A 7,047-nucleotide genomic window follows, 5' to 3' on the forward strand; every position below is an offset into this window, starting at 1 on the left:
CACTGGTGCACCCCACGGTGACACACTCGGACGAATAAATTTCTTATCCAACAGATCTTCCAACTGACTCTTCAATTCAGTTAACTCAACAGCAGACATGCGGTACGGAGCCATCGATATCGGCCTAGTACCAGGTACCAAATCGATCGAGAACTCAACTTCACGCTCTGGCGGTAATTCATTCACTTCTTCAGGAAACACATCAGGAAAGTCACACACCACGGCTAGATTACCAATCACCAGTTTATCTTTAGCTTCCAAAGTCGCTAACAGCATAAACAACTCTGCCCCATCTGCTACTTCCTCATTCACCTGCCTTGCAGATAGAAACAAACTCTTTCCTTCCTCAATCTCAGGAAAAATCACAGTCTTATCAAAACAGTTGATATAAACTCGGTTACACACCAACCAGTTCATACCCAGAATAACATCAATCTGTACTAGTGGAAGACACACAAGGTCCATTCCAAAGTCTCTACCAAAAATACTCAAAGGACAATTCAAACAAACTGAAGTAGTAGTCACTGAACCCTTCGCAGGAGTATCAATCACCATACTACCCAGCATCTCAGATATCTCTAACTTAAGTTTCACAGCACAATCCAAAGATATAAAGGAATGAGTAGCACCTGTGTCAATAATAGCTACAAGAGGAAAGCCATTAATATAACACGTACCTCGGATCAAACGATCATCTGCAGAAGTCTCAGAACCTGATAAAGCAAAGACCTTGCCTCCCGACTGATTCTCCTTCTTCGGCTTAGGACACTGTGGGCTAATATGACCCAACTCTCCGCAGTTGAAACAAGTCACAGTCTTCAACCGGCAGTCTGCAGCCAAGTGACCACCTTTTCCACACTTGAAACACTTCTTCTCATTACTGGTAAACTCATGGATACGATGTCCAACCTGACCACATCTGTAACACTTAACAGGGGCACTAGAGTCTCCCCCACTAGGCCTCTTCATCCCACCCTGCTTCTGAAAACCTTTGCCAGCTGCATACGGTTTTCCACGATCATTCTGATTCTTGCCTTTCCTATCAACCCTTTGCTGATAGCTCTCTGCTCTAGCCTTGGAATCCTGTTCAAAAATCCTGCAACAGTCAACCAAATCAGAAAACACTCTGATCCGCTGATATCCAATAGCCTGCTTGATTTCGGGACGTAACCCATTCTCAAACTTCACACACTTTGAAAATTCTCCAGTAGCCTCGTTATAGGGAGTATAATACTTTGACAGCTCTGTGAACTTAGCAGCATACTCAGTAACAGACCTGTTACCCTGTTTCAATTCCAAGAACTCTATCTCTTTCTTTCCTCTAACATCCTCTGGAAAGTACTTCCTCAGAAATCTCTCTCTGAACACAGCCCAAGTGATCTCAGCATTTCCAGCAGATTCCAACTCAGTGCGGGTAGCAACCCACCAATCATCAGCTTCCTCTGACAACATATGCGTACCGAACCTGACCTTCTGGTTGTCGGCACACTCCGTCACTCGGAAGATCCTCTCGATTTCCTTCAACCACTTCTGAGCGCCATCTGGATCGTATGCTCCCTTGAACATTGGAGGATTGTTCTTCTGGAACTCACTCAGTTGACGAGCAGTTCCCATTCCCACAACATTCGGATTTCCTCCAAGTACTCCAGCTAGCATACCCAGAGCCTCAGCAATTGCAGCATCATCTCTACCTCTTCCAGCCATCTCTATTCTGAAAACCCAACAACTAAAACAATAAGTACTAATAGGGTTACACAACACCTATCCCGTACAGGGGAAACAGAATAATTACGACTCGACTCGACCGACTATGCTCTAATACCACTAATGTAACACCCTTCTAAAATACCCCAATAATTTAAATTAAATATCAAAATACAACATCAGAGTAATTATGCCATTTAAGGGTGTCACACAATATTCCACACCATTCTACAATATAACGGTCATGCTCTTTTATTAATTCAAAACATAGACATTTGCATAAAACACAGCGGATATAAATTTCATCAATCATGTAAAACATTACATGTAAAATGGTTCTCAACCAACAATAAAACATTTAAAACAAGTTAAGACAACCCATCCCGATGTTACATCTATCAGAGCACGACCCACTAAGGAGACTACACTAGACTCCAAGCATTCGCTTCTACTCAACTCATTTCTCGTTACCTGTAAAATAGTTGTAAGGGTGAGTTCCTCAATCAATATAATAAGCATTATAGAATATAATGTCATGTTAAGCAATTTAACACATTAATCACCCTAATCGCAACATACAATCAGTAACAGCACATCAGCTCAATCTCATGCTCAACACCAACATAAAACACAAGTATAATCTCAAATCATACTCCATAACAACACAAACACACGTATAATATTGGAATACATCCATTCATATTATACGCCATACATATATTATGCAATGAGACTCCATGCATGCGGTACCGACTATTTGTGAACATATAGTTCAACCTCACAGTCCAAATCCAGGCACGGCTACCAAGCTCACTAGTCCCACTCATTTGAGACATAGTGACTCACTCACTAATTCCTCACCATGGGAATTAGCTACCACCCCAAATGGGCCATGCTATGCACGCTAATCACCTAGCATGCAAACATCAACAACAATCAAAATGATTTACTCACTAATTCCTCACCATGGGAATTAGCTACCACCCCAAATGGGCCACAATATGCATGCTAATCATCTAGCAATGCAACAATAACAACAACTCAGGAATAGACATATGCTCACACTCTAAGCCATAAAACAGTCTATTCACAATGCATACATAACTGATACATTCACAGCATCATGCATACCATCACACATCATCAACACATTTTATCACAAAAGCATATCATATCATGCCGCATAATCAAACACAGTATTAGCACACTCTACTAATACCTATACCACTCAAAACAACGGGAAATAATCCCCACTACGTCATACATCAGCTAAGTTACAGCACTCAGCCTAAACAACCAAAAACTGCACCACAACAGTTCAGGGAAACCACAAGTCTGCCCATACGCGTATTGCCTATGCCCATACGCGTATTGCCCATTCCTGACCAAATCCATACGCGTATTGCCCATGCCCATACGCGTATGCTACGCGTACCACATTCTCATACGCGTACCAACAGAGACAATTTCACGTTCAAAACCTCATCTCTTTCACTCATACGCGTAAGGCCTCATCCATACGCGTACCAGCCATATCATACGCGTATTGCCTAGTGCCATACGCGTATGACCAGAAACCAGAATTTCCAGATCTGCAATGGCTTCTCCTGCTACGAGATCTATCCAATTCAACCTTCCACAGTCCAAATTTTACACACAATTCATTCATCTCGTCTAACACGAATCATACACTTTCGATTTCACAAATTTCTAACCTTTCTACCTCTAATTCCTACGAATTTCTTCAATTTTAATCCCAATTTCGTTCATCCCAAAAGTTCACAAATTCATCATACATCATTCAATCAGAGGCAAATCAATGGTTTCTCACTACCCATCACATATTATCCCATAATACCCATTAATCGATGATAAACCCCCCTTACCTGAGTAAATCCGGCAATCTCTGAGCTCCAAGCTTTTCCTTCCTTCAACCTTCGTCCTCTGGCTCTTTGCCTTTTTTCCCTTTTCTGCCTCTTTTCCCTTTTCACGTGAAAAATAACTCTTTTTACCAAATGGAACCTTTTTACTAATTTCTACTTTTATTCCAATAATAACAATAAAAATAATCCAATAATAATAATCCCAATAATATTCCAATAATTATTATTCCAATAATAATAATAATTCCAATTATTTAATTAAATTAATAAATATATTATTAACTCAATTTAAATAATTATCTTATTTTATCGGGGTGTTACACTATCCCCCAGCAAAGCCAGTCATTCCCAGAAGAGAGTGGCATTACTAGACAAATGGGTCATCTCTTCCACCCCCAGCCAGGCTTCTGTTGAACATTTCTACCATCAGACAGAAATCAAGCATCCCCGGCTAAGAAAGGGTCATCGATACCAGTATCTCCCCAACCAGAAGAGTGAGATTTGTTTTCCCCAGTAGAGTCCTCTGGAAGAACTTTTCAGATGCATAATTCATTCATTACATCATTTCACAGCATACGCATGCATACATCGTTCGCAGTTATTTTCGAAAGCATAAAACATCTCATGCATCATGACATGGCATGAAGCTAACTTTATTTTTCAGGTTAATTATTCCCCTGATACAGTCAAAACAAAGGTCCATTCAGACGGACATCCTCATCAATTACGTTCAGGATTCAACTACATCTTTCAGATATACTCCATGTCAACATTCATTCTGACATCCTCCTAACGATGGCATCTATAAGCCCATCCCAGACATTTATTGCAAATACAACATATACAAATACTATCAGATATAGCCTAGCGTACGGTTCATTCTGATTCAGCTCAACATATGACTCTTTCAACTCAGATGCGATCTAACGTACGATCCATTCCGACCTTCAACAACTCCAATACGGTCTAGCATACGACCCATTTGGACCTTCAAGGCCTCAAATGCTACCTAGCGTACGGTACATTCTGAAGTGTAGTCTGGCGTATGACTACCCCCTTCATCATCAGGTACAGCCTAACGGACGACTCAGTCTACAACTCAGATACGATCTAGCATACGATCCATTCTGATCCTTCACCCCCAGTAACGATACAGCCTAACGGACGGCTCGTTCCGCAACTCAGATACGATCTAGCGTACGATCCATTCTGATCCTTTATCCCCAGCAGTGTATGACTCATTCGGATTCTTATCTCATTTTGATTCGGCACAACATATTACTCTTCCAACAATACGGTCTAGCGTACGACCCATTCAGATCTTCATTCCTCAGATACTACCTAGCGTACAGTACATCCCGAGGTGTAGTCTAGCGTACGACTACTTTTCGTCAGATACAGCCTAACAGACGGCCCATTCTGCAACTCAGATACGATCTAGCGTAGGATCCATTCTGATCTGTTATCCCCAGCGGCGTATGACCCATTCTAACTCCCCAGTGAAGTCGACGGCCTAATGAATGACTCACTATACGGTCTAGCGTATGACCCAGTGACACCCATGACTTCAGATATCTTCTAACGTACAACGTACTCTGAAGCTCTCATCATCAAACTTCCTAGATGGCATATTTAAACCCATCTCCATCAAGACTAACTAATTGACAAGTGCAAATTTTTGGGGGCATCCTAAGTGTTCAATAATCTTCCATCTCCAGACCACGAATGGCGTACATACCATTCTGACTCTCTCGGTTCAAGAATATTGAACAGGGGCAGCTGTCATACCCCAAAATTTGCCCATTAATATTTCAAGACATTTTTCAGGGCACTCCGACTCATTTTTATGACACTGATCTTAAAGGAACAAAGGCCTAGCTCACGAGTGGCACAATCCAGAAAATGGCCCAAACTGGCCTGCTCGCTAGGCGAGCAAATCCTTCGCCTAGCGAACGTTCGCTGCACGCTCGCCTAGCGAACGTTCGCTACACGCTCGCCTAGCGAAGCTGGCAGATAACAGAAAATTCTGGGCTTCACTCTGAGCCCATTAGGTCATGAAAAAAAGGCATTATAAATACCACAACTCCAGTCAGAAAAAGAGGGGACGAAAACGGAGAAAGGAGAGCCCTGGCAAGCAAACCCTGATACTCACTGGAGACAAACCCTGAAGGAAAAGCCGGCGGCAGCAAGGTCACTTCCGCTCAATTCGATCCGATCGGCCAATTCAAGGTTACAATTCGATTACAAACAGGTTGGCATTGCTATTACTACCTTATGTTCTTAATTTGCACATGGTATCATGATCGAATTTATGAAACTATCTTAAGTTTTACATATGAATTTAAGTATGCATGAACATCTGAATGTCTAACCACATAATCTCTGTAATAAATGTTATAAGGTGTGAAGTGTAACACCCTTCTACCCAAACGACATATTTAAATATATTATCAGAGTACAACATGTAGAAGAGTTTACATTCCTTACAACATAACACATATTGCATTACAACATAAAATATCTTATTTAATATTTAAAACTTCGCAGCGGACAACAACACAAATATTATAATTCATCATATAACAATTCATAACAATGTTTCAAAACATCTCAACATTTAGTCATCATAAACAACATAAATAATAACCAACTGTCTATCGAATCCCATAACCCCGGTGTCACATGACCAGAGCATTTGACTCGACTCAGTAGAATAACTCTACACTTATTCTTCAAACCTCAACAATAGCTACTCCTCTTTACCTGCACATTGCTCATCATAGATGAACATAAACACATGCAGAAGGGGTGAGAATTACATTATTAAATAATAATATAACGACAGAAATATAAACATAAATATATTTCACATATGCCAACACAGCTCATCATAATCATCATAATCAACATACTCATGAACATCAACAAAACAACACATCAAATGCAATGCACACACCCATGCATGACTCAACACAACTCGGTATACCCATTTTGTGACCAACTACAGGATCACCACTCCCAGATTCATCACCATAGAATCCGAGTTCCCCGTAAGGAACCAAGCCCCTCAACAAGCCCGGAGTCAACAACATCATTGGAACTCAGTCCGTTCATCACTAGGCATCGGCCTTTCATGAATGCATGCACACCAAGCATGCATCATAATCAACATAGCAACAACAGCATCATATAGTCATGTTATCATCATCATTAACACATTCTATCACAAACATATCACATCATGCCACATAATCAACACATTATTATCGCACTCTACTAATATCTATACCACTCAAAGCAACGGGAAATGATCCCTCGTATACCATGCATCAGCTAAGTTACCTCGCTCAGCCTAAACAACCAAAAACTGCACAACAACAGTCCAGGAAAGACCACAGTCTGCCCATACGCGTATTGCCTATGCTCATACGCGTATTGCCCACGCCTGACCAAATCCATA

The sequence above is a fragment of the Lathyrus oleraceus genome, chromosome 1, assembly GCF_024323335.1.
Source record: "Lathyrus oleraceus cultivar Zhongwan6 chromosome 1, CAAS_Psat_ZW6_1.0, whole genome shotgun sequence".
Taxonomy (NCBI): domain Eukaryota; kingdom Viridiplantae; phylum Streptophyta; class Magnoliopsida; order Fabales; family Fabaceae; genus Lathyrus; species Lathyrus oleraceus.